The sequence below is a fragment of the Nannospalax galili genome, unplaced genomic scaffold (assembly GCF_000622305.1).
Source record: "Nannospalax galili isolate Female #2095 unplaced genomic scaffold, S.galili_v1.0 scaffold2782, whole genome shotgun sequence".
In the NCBI taxonomy this organism is placed as follows: Eukaryota; Metazoa; Chordata; class Mammalia; order Rodentia; family Spalacidae; genus Nannospalax; species Nannospalax galili.
The window spans coordinates 117,987-128,829 of NW_008347568.1; the positions used below are offsets into that span (position 1 = coordinate 117,987).

Genomic DNA, 10,843 nt, shown 5'->3' on the forward strand with positions numbered 1-10,843 from the left:
AACGTATGAAGACGATAATCATAGACATACATGACAGAATTACTTGAGATCTTAGCACAGGCACCCATGATGAACACAGATACAAGACCAAAACACAGAACAAGACAAGCACAGACAAATAACATCAACCAGATTGCCATCAAATCCAGGTCCCAAAAGACAAGCTTTTGGGCTCACGGCCAGGTGGGTCCAGGGACGTCTCCTCCAGAACCCGACTAGGGGGAGATTTGCTGCATCCAGCTTCCCACCTAGTTTCTCTGATCAGAGCCCAGAACCAGATGGCGACAGATCGCCGGCTAGCCAAAACCAGGAGAGAAACCAAAATCAAAAGTGGTTTCTCGAGCGCTCTTACCTTGCTGGTGGTGTGGGAGGAGAAACCGGAGGTCAGACTGGGGAAGCAGAAGCAGCCGGGACTGATGCAAGTCCCCTCTCAGGGAGTTTGCCAATGCTGCCCAGCAGCCAAGGCTGCTGCAGGTCCCCTGCTGGGGAGTCCTCAGAATACTGCCAGGCAGCTCCCTTCTCAGGGAATTTCCTGAAGCTGCCGGGTGCAGAGGGCGTCCGCCGGCCGGGCTGTCTACGTCGGGAGTAGAAGCAGCCCTGATGATTGTTAAGTCAGAGTTTTTATAGGATTACAGAATTATTGTTAAAACAGGACATTTGTGAACCAATCAGGTTTGTACAATATAGCAGAATTTTGATTCTATTAATTAACAACCAATCATTGTACAGACAAGTGATGCAATCATATAACTTGGCACTCAACTTGGTAACATTAAAAACTAGCCAACTGTTTTAGTCATAACAAGTGAAAAAAGACAGTCAAGGTAAATCACTTCTAGGTGGTCGTGCAATTACAGAATAACAAGGGTGGTCTTATGCCCTGTGTCAGGGCGACCCAAGACAGCAAGCAGGTTACAGAAGCGAAAACAAGCTGGTTAGCAAATATATAATGTCTGGAATCAGCACATTCCATGATTCATGGCGAGGACAATTTTCCAAGGCCCAAGGTTGCCCCCCTTTTCCTTCTCTGGTGGAACAAAGTTGCTGCTGAAATGGCTCTGAACAAAATGGAGTAACTTAGGCAAGTTTTGCTGAGCCAGTTCACTTATGTGGTTTAGAGTCGTCTACCAAAACCTTGCTTTAGGTGGAAAAAAGCAATTGGTGCCTAGTTAAAAATTATCGAATTGATGTTTACAACCTCCAGCATAATCAATTAAGGAAAACTGTGTGATAACCCTGTTCAGACTTTATAACTGTTGGAGTGGGAGAGATGGGAGGGGTGCCCTGTCCATGAGGGGTCACGGGGCAAGTGTATCAGAGTCAAGGTCTGGAATCAAAGTAGAAGTTAGATACAGGAGGGATAAATGGGTTATTTGAGCTAGAAGCCAGAATAGGGGAGACTAGGGAATATTTGGCAAGGAGGTGTTTAAGGTTTTGGATTTCATCAAGTAGAGGAGAGTTAATGGAAGGAGAGTGGGTGATGGACTTAGAGTGGCACTGGAGAGGGGGAAGGTTGTGGTGTGGAGAGGGAGTTCGAGTTGGAGAAAGGAGAGATGGGTTGGGCCCTGGAATGGGAGGCAAGGGAGATTATAGCAAGGGGAGAGCATGGGGAGGACTTGGCTGTGCCTCAGGCTGGGGAGCAGGAGGAGGTTGGGGATGGGCCCTAATCAGAGGAAGTTCATTGGTTATGGTAGGATCAAAAGCTGAGGTGGAGGGGTAGGGAGGAGGAGGGGGGCAGAGGCCCCTGGTGGGTTTGGATCCTGTGAAACTGTCTTAGCCAGAAGAACCCGATGGGAAGAACACAGGATACAGAGGGAGGGATTAGCACGGAGGTCAAAGGAAGCTTGGATGTATGGTAATTTTGACCATTTGCCTTTATGATGGCAGAAATTTTCTACATCTCTCAAAATATTGAAGCTTAAGGTTCCAGTGTCTGGCCAAACAAGTTATTATCTAACTCATATTGAGGCCAGGCAGTGGTGCACAGGAACTTCAGGCATTTTGGCCTGATTGTATCCAAAAGTCCTAGTTGTTTTAAGGATTTAAGAAGACAAGCAAGAGGTGTGAGACCCTGAGAGTTTGAGTGGGTGGTTCCCATAGTGACAGATTTAGTACAGAGTGAAGAGGAGATAGAGAAAGAACTGAGCAAGTGGATAGGAGGTAGAGACAGAACTGAGCAGACAGGAAACAAAGAAAATCCTCTCTCCATAGGGAATGGAGGCAGGATCACAAGTCTGGGCAGAAAAGCACAGCAGACGAGGAAGAGAGAGAGAGATGGGGAGGGAGTAGGAGGAAAAGCGGTTTGGTATCAGTCATGCAAAACGAGAGCAAGGAGAACCAGGCATCAAAACAAAGCATCATTTTTTGTTGCTTGGGTTTGAGTTATTATTTTCAAGTTATTTCTAAGTCCCAGAAGGTGGTGTCCTGCAATTAGATCATCAGGGACAGGAAAGGCGAGATCCTGTCCTAGACAGGAAGTAGTGCATGTTCCTATCTCTGGAAATAGAGTCCTATATCCAGAGAAAAGAAAGGGCTTTCTGACACACGTGTGATTTCGATGCAAGCAAGAGGAGCAGAAAATCCTGCAATGAGAGCATGGAGTGACCAACCAGTAGATGGAGACAAAGTACAAGGAATGGGATGGGAGAAAAGTGGAAAAAATGCAGTGAGCCAGAAGGGAGGGAAGTTTGTGGAACAAGTTGATCCCCAGGTTTAGTAGAGGCTGAGGGAAGATGAGCCCCAGAAGGGTGGTGGTTTAGTAGAGGTTTGGTAAAGATCCAGAAGGGGAGTGGTGAGAGAGAAGGAGGGAGAGAGAGAGAGATATTTAAAATTAATTTATGTATTTTAGTACCAGGAACCATGTTGTATAGTAAAGAGAGAATATTTTGGCTGAAAAAATATTTTGGTGTTAATTTAACATTTTTAGTTTTTAATAAGATTTTAGTTAAAAAATTAAAATGCTACAAACTAAATTTTTAAGAAGCATAAATTTATGCTGACTGTATATACATATTTAGTTATATAGTCTTTGTTGAGACTGTGGTTGGTTTATCATTTTTAAACTAAAACACCTTTGAAGTAGACAAACAAAATGAATGCATCTTAAAACACCATGAAAGGAAACTAAAAACAAAAAATGGTATTTAACAAATAGGATTTTACCCCACCAGTTTAGATGTCATTTTGTATAGGTAATTAGTGGCTTAAAGAAAAGGTTAAGTTTCCATATAAATTTGAGGTAGCATCTTTTCCTTTTTAAGAGCTAAATAACTGAAGGAAGTTAATAAAACCTTGTAGGAGGCAGGAAAGACAAAAGGAAACATTAACAGATTAGGTTAAGAATAAATAAAATCTAAATAGCACTGAAAATAATTCCATTAGCTGGTTTTACCCTCTGTTGAAATTAATTTACACCTTAGTGGTTCTCAACTGCATAGTGCCTTTACTCTTAGGCTGTTTTGTTGTTCTCCTCCTTGTCACAGGGTCAGGGGCCAGCCTGAACCTGGAAAAGTCTTGGATAAAACATCTTGAGATAATAAACTTGAGTCTGAAGTGGAAGGGCCAATTCCATCTTCAGAGTGAGCATCTCAGTGAGCTCAAACTGGATGTGACAATTTACCAATATAATTAATATTACCCTGACATTATAACTAGAAAGAACTCAGGGAATGATGGGGAAGGAACATAAGCAAGCATAGAGCATCTGAATATCAGAGAAGGAAATAACTATTTCAGAGAAAAACAGGCTTAGAATCACATTTAGAAAGGGGAGGAGTTAAGACCAGTAGAGATGGCATCTCAAGCCTCTCTCTCAAGTAGACTGTTACTTTTTACCTCTCATTGTTGTAACTGTGTTGGTAGTAGTTTGTTTCTTGTAAGGTTTTGGCCCTGGAATACAGCAAATTTTCATGGGCTTCATAGGTCTAGTCATCACAAAGTGTCAGCTCCCTTTGCACCTTGAAGGAAAATGGCTAGAAAAACGTTAAGTTCCCTTTAGAAACTAACAAATATACTATGTAAAACAGTAAGAATTTAAAATAGTCACTTTTAGAAATTCATAAAAAACCATATAAAAGATGTTAAAATTCAAATAATTCCTTTAAAATTTCCAGATAAAGATATCATTCAAACAATGTCAAAACCTAAAAATAATTCCTCTTAAAATATCCATAATTATGTCAAACAATGCAAAAACTTAAAACAACCATCCTTTAAAAAGTAGTAAATATACCATAGAAGAAGTTAAAACTCAAAGTAATCGCCCTTAGAAACAGACCCTAAACGATGTTAAAATTTAAACTCCCATTGTGTAGATCTGGCATTATTATCTTAGTTTGAACTAGAAATGCATTGTTTATTTTGTGACGTCATCAAGAAATGAAAACAAAAATAAATTACAAGAGAATCCTAGGCACCCCGGTACTGGTAGATTAGGCTTGATATAAAAGAAGAAAATACCCTTGGATATTTATGTACATGTGACCCAAATAGAAAAGCAAATCAAAGGAATCCACGTTTCTCACCAGCCAATGTAGCCATGAATGGGAAGCCAAGTTATCAGGATCTCTTTGTTTCTAGAAAGAAGCTATGTTGGAAAAGAAACTCATGAGGGCAGCAGAAGGAACAGGGCATATAAATCAGTGTTCATTGGTCTAAAAGCATATGACTTGCCTAAGCAGTGCCTGTGACCTTTTATGTACAGTGAAATTTAAAGTGGTTTGGTCTAGTCAGAAAGGTAGGCACCTGAGCACCAGTTGCTTGATGCCCAAGAGGGCCTAAGATCAAAATTTCAAGCCCCTTTGCCTGAGAAAAAGTTTAGGAGCAAAAAAGGCTTTTAAAACGTTTGTGCATGGGGCAAGCTGCCTGAAATTGTTTAAATGATCCAGCAAAGTTGCCCAGCTGGCTTAGGCTAGTTGGGTCAAAATGGGAAGAAAGGGTCCCATAAAGAGTTTTTAGCCAAATTTATAAGAGAATTTAAGAATGGGCCCAGCTGGAAACTTTTCATTTCATTAGAATGTTAAAGAAAAAAATCCCAGGGCAGGCAAGCTGGCAATCCTGGCAGCTGCCTGGAGGGGGTGAAGCAGGAAGGGAAAAAAGCCTTCGGGTCATGCAGGTTTAGAGTCTGTATGAGAGGTCAGACACGTGGCAGGCTGGCAGGCACACAGCAGGGAGTAGAGAGCTTTAGTATGGGAGGGGGAGAGAGAGGAGAAGGATCTAGAGCATTTGTATGTGTTGGATTGAATGGTATCAGAAATCATGCCGAGTAAAGTAAGGAAGAAAGGTAGTGGAAGAGGATAAAGACAGGAAAAAGGATGGAGGACAGCAGACCTTAGAGGCCCATGGCAAAGGAGGGGGGAGGGGGGAGATGCCCTTGGCAAGTGGCGAGTGGGGAAACTGAGGTAGGGAACGGATGAAGCAGTTCTATCACGGAGACCATAGTGTTGTCTGGGAAAGGAGATTAAAAGAAGATGCAGGCAAGACAGAGTGTGTATCCCAGTGAGGAGATCCAGAAAGAGGTGAGAGCAAAGTAGAGGGCCGGGGAGAGGAGGAGAGAGAAAAGAAGTGTACCTGAAAGCCATTGGAGAAGTCCAGGCAGGTCCCTTGAAGTAAGAGATGAGTTTTGGAACCATCTGATAGATAAAAAAGTAGCCATATGACAAATAGGGTTGATCAGGAGAAGGCAGAGTTTATTAGGAACACACGGGACAGATTCCCTTCTGGATAGGGAAAATGTCTGCCTGAGTCGTGAGCTGGGGTCTTTTAAAAAGGGAGGCTTCTGCTTCCTGCAGAAGGTGGGAAGATGTATTTTTTTAAAGTTGGGTGGGGGGGGAAGTGGGAGAGCAGGACTGTTAAAACCTGTTCTCTTCAGAGATCAAAGGGGAAGCCTGCTGTGTTGGCCAAACAGTGGAGAAAAGTCTGTTTCTCTTGACTTCAAAGACCAAGGTGCTTATCAGCTCCATTCTCTTTTCTCAGGAGCATGAGAAGTCCTTGAGGTCCTGTTGGTGAGGGGGTAGGGCTATATGAACCTTAACAGCTCCCACATCAGGTGGCTCACAACAACTTCTAGCCCAAGTTACAGGGGGATCTGATGCCCTCTTTTGACCTCCATGAGCACTTGCATGCTCATGTACATAGCCCACTCAGGCACACACACATACACATAAATAATAAATGAATAAATATTAAATAATTAAGAACTTGTTTTTATTGCTTGAGAATATCACATATGCATATGAACAACTTGTGTTTTTTTCCCCACGTTTGGTACACTTTACTAGATCTTTAAATAAGAATTTCAACTGTTAACAACTCAAAGAGACCCAAGCATCATTTATACATTGAAAATGGAAGTGAAAAGATTCATCACAAGAAAGGGATATTTTGGGAAATGGTTAGAATATGTGATTTTATTCATAATATATACACCATAAACAAAGACTTTCTACTATTTGAGTTACTTCAAATTTTACAATCTGCTTGTTTTTCTTTCTTTCTCTTTCTCTCTCTCTCTCCCTTCCTTCCTTCCTTCCTTCCTTCCTTCTTTCCTTCCTTCTGTCCTTCTTCTTTTTGTCTTTTTGAGACAGGGTCTCCCTGTAGCCCCAGCTGGCCTGGAACTCACTATGTAGACCAGGCTGGCCTTGAACTCACAGAGATCCACCTGCCTCTGCCTCTCAGACTAAAGGCCTGCACCACCACACCCAGCTAAAGCAGCTTGCTTTCTGTTAATTTTTTCATGACAAATGCTAAAGTTTGACCTACTTTTCCCCTTATAGTATCCAAAGGCTGCCCAACTACATGATACAATTATGCTCTTAGGAGTTAGATTTAAAGGACTACAGTTCAGTGTTTAAAAATGTAAGTTAGCTAGGGCCTAGGTGTATACTTCAGTGTACAGAACACGTGTAGAATGAGCAAGGCTCTGAGTCCTATCCGCAGCACCAAAAAGAAACAAAAAGAAAAAGAACAAAAGTCAAAACATCAACAACAAAAATTTAACCCAAGAGAAATATCATTAGGATAAAAATGGAAATATATTTACCACATGATTAGGAAATTACTCAGTAAGAGGTATGAACATTATTTTACTCAATCAGCTTCAAAGCATTATAATACCAACATACAAATAAAACAGAATCCAAAGTATGGAATAATACAGAGGTTATCATTAACTAGGTGAAATCAAACAAAAATGAATAGACAAACACACAAAAAAGCTTTTTTTTAGCTTAATTGTTGGTGCAGAATGTATAGCAGGGCCTGGCTGCCTGGCAGCTGCCTTGGCTTTGCTCACTTGGCTTGCTCACACAGCAGTTTCTAGATGTACTTTCAGCTCAGGAGTGGCCCCCATTACTGTCTGGAAAACATGTGGATACAGCGGTCCAATGTGCATTAAGTTCTAGAGTGCAAACTCATGGAGATCTCTGGAGACTGAATTTGCTGAAGTAAAAGAATTTTCATCCAGCAGGTAAGAGGTCAACTAACAGAAGAAGTAACTGGACTCTGTTCTGTTCTTCACCAAGAGCAACCAATGTTTCAAGAACTTTAATTCCTTCTTGAACATCTGAAAGTTCTGTGTTATTGGCTGGTCTGTTTCTTTCAACAGCTTTTAGCTTTTCAACCACTATTGGAGCTAATGAATGAATGTAGGGAGTTGAAAGGGCAAGATTAGAATGCTGGAAGCTGGAGAGGAGAAGCTGGTAACATTTGGCTTGAACCCATGTGTCACATGAATTTAAAGCCTTTTTAAATCTGTTCATGCAGCCATTCTGTAAGGATTGGACTCCTATGATTTCATTACTAGCAGACCACAAGAAGAGTGTAACAGCAGTTAGCATGCTTACTTCATCAGGCATAGGCAGAGAATCTTCTGGCTGAGAATATTCCAGGATACATGCAAGAGTGTTATGGATCAGAGCTGTGCACTGTTTCTGAGTTTTCTCAGATTTGGCCATTGAAAGTGTCACAATACTTTCAATCCCTTGAAGAGCTGTACTGACTGGTGAAGGAACCTGATTATCTGAAGACTTTATTGCTGTGTCTTTCAGTGTTCTTGCAATTAAGAACAGAATTGTGGACAGGATTGTCATACATCCAGCAGGTGAACAAAGGGATGGTAAATATGAGAGAATGGTAGCAAATGGTGCTTTCTTCTGACAGGTGTGTTTTCGCAGCTATGTGACTTGGAGAGTCTGACATCTTGGTACTCAGGTGTGGCATATGATAAACTAAAATGAGCATCAACATTTCCATAGTTGCAAACACAAGTGACTTTCCAGGAATGTCACCACCTTCTCCTAATATAGGACAGGATTCTTTCTCCATATCTTCTTCATTCTGTTTCTTTTTTCCTGTAAATAATCCTGAGCAGCTCTTAAAATCTGTTGTACAACTCCAGTAACCAACAGCTGGATTGATGGTGGGTTACAGGTCAGTAGCAGATGATGCAAGACGCTTAGCAACTCAAGACCAATTAGCTGCAAATTTCATGATTTCATCTTTCTTTACTGCTGATTAAAACTCCATCGTATAAATGAACCACATTTTCATTATCCACTCATCAATTGAGGGACACTTAGGTTGCTTCCATCTCTTAGCTATTGTGAAAAGAGCAGCAACAAACATGGATGTACAAGTATCTCTGCAACCGGATGAGTTCTTTGGGTATATGCCAAGGAATGGTATAACTGGGTCAAATGGTAGGTTCATTTGTAGTTTCTTAAAGAGTTCTCCACACTGCTTTCCATAGGGGTTGAACAAGTTTGCAGCCCCATCAGCAGTGCATGAGTGTTCCCCTTTCCCCATATTCTCTCCAACATTTGGTATCATTTGTTCTCTTGATTTTAGCCAGTCTGACTTGGGTAAGATGAAATCTTAAAGTGGTTTTAATTTGCATTTCCCTAATTATTAGTGATGTTGAACATTTTTGAAGATCCTTCTTAGCCATCTTTACTTCTTCTGAGAACTCTCTGTTTAGCTCCTTAGCCCATCTTTTAATTGGGTTACTTCCTGTCTTGATTATCTGTTTTTTGAATTTGTTATATATTCTGGATGTTAAACCTCTGTCATATGTGTCGCTGGTGAAGATTTTCTCCCATTCTGTGGGTTTTCTCTTTTCTTTCTTGGTTCCGTCTTTTGATGTACAGAAGCTTTCTAGTTTAATGAGGTCCCATTTGTCAATTCTTGCCCTTGTTTCCTGAGCAATTGATGTCCGGTTTAGAAAACCCTTTCCTACACCTATATCTTGTAGATTTTTCCCAATGTTTTCTTCTAACAGTTTGAGAGTTTCAGGCTTTACATAGAGATCTTTGATCCATTTGGAATTGACTTTTGTACAAGGTGAAAGATAGGGTTTAGTTTTATTCTTCTACAAGTGGAGATCTTCTACAAGTGGCTGAAATTGCATGTATTCATATTTGGGTTTTCAATTTTTTTCTATTGATTATGGGTCTATTTTTGTGCCAGTACCATGCTGTTTTTTATGACTATAGCTCTGTACTACAGCTTAAAATCTGGTATAGTAATACCCCCAGCATTGCACTTAGTGCTCAGGGTTGCTTTCGTTATCTGAGGTCTTTTGTGCATCTATATGAATCTTAGGATGTTTTGTGCCAATTCCGTGAAAAATGTCATGGGGATTTTGATTGGTATTGCATTGAGTCTATAAATGGCTTTGGGTAGGATGGTTATTTTCATATTAGTTCTGCCAATCCATGAGCATGGGAGGTCCTTCCATCTTCTGATGTCCTCCTCAATCTCTTTCTTTAAAGATTCAAAATTTTCATTGTAGAGGTCTTTAATATCTTTGGTCAGGTTTATTCTGAGTTTTTTTTTTTTGAAGCTATTATGAAGGACAGTGGTTCCACGTACTCTTTCTCTGATTGCTTGTTATTGGTATATAGAAAGACTACAGATTTTGTAGGTTAATTGTGTAACCTGCCACTTTACTGAACATGTTGATAATTTCTAGGAGCTTTCTGGTGGAATTTTTGGCGTCTCTTAGATGTAATATATCATCTTCAAATAGGGATAATTTGATCTCTTCTTTTCAAATTATTGCTCCTTTAATTTCCTTCTCTTGTCTTATGGCTCTTGCAAGATTTTCAAGCACTATGTTAGAGAGAAGTGGAGATAGTGGACAGCCTTTTCTGGTTCCTGATTTCATTGGGAATGCTTCCAGTTTTTCTCCATTTAGAATGATGTTGGCTGTGGGTTTGTTATATATGGCTTTAATTATGTTGAGGTATGTTCCCTCCAGTCCAATTCCCTCTAGGACTTTGAACATAAATGCATGTTGAATTTTGTCAAAGGCCTTCTCTGCATCTATTGAGATGACCATGTGGTTCTTGTCTTTGAGCCCATTTATATAATTTATGACGTTGATTGACATGTATATTGACCATCTCCGCATCTGTAGGATAAAATGAAATTGATCATGGTGGATGATTTTTTTGATGTGTGTCTGTATGCAGTTTGCAAGTATTTTGTTAAGAATTTTTGCATCTATGTTCATTAAGGATATGGGTCTATAGTTTTCTTTTATGGTTGTATCTTTACCTGACTTTGTTATCAGAGTGATGCTGGCTTCATAGAAAGAATTTGGAAGTTCTCCCTCCATTTCTATCTTTTTGAATAAATTAAGTAGTATTGGATGTAGATCTTTTTAAATGTCTGATAGAATTCTTCTGTAAATCCATGTGGTCCCGGGCTTTTTTTTTAGTTGGGAGGTTTTGTATTACTGTTTCAATTTCTTTTTGCGTTATGGGTCTGTTTAAGCTGTTAATCTCTTCTTGGTTTAGTTTTGGTGGTTCCCATGCCTTTAGATATGCATCCATTTCTTTTAGGT

At 40.3% G+C, this 10,843-nt stretch overlaps 1 pseudogene; it reads right to left on the minus strand.

Moving 5' to 3' along the window:
- Window positions 1–384: 384 nt before the first annotated feature.
- Window positions 385–10,843, minus strand: part of LOC103743100 — a 43,998-nt pseudogene continuing 33,539 nt past the window's right edge.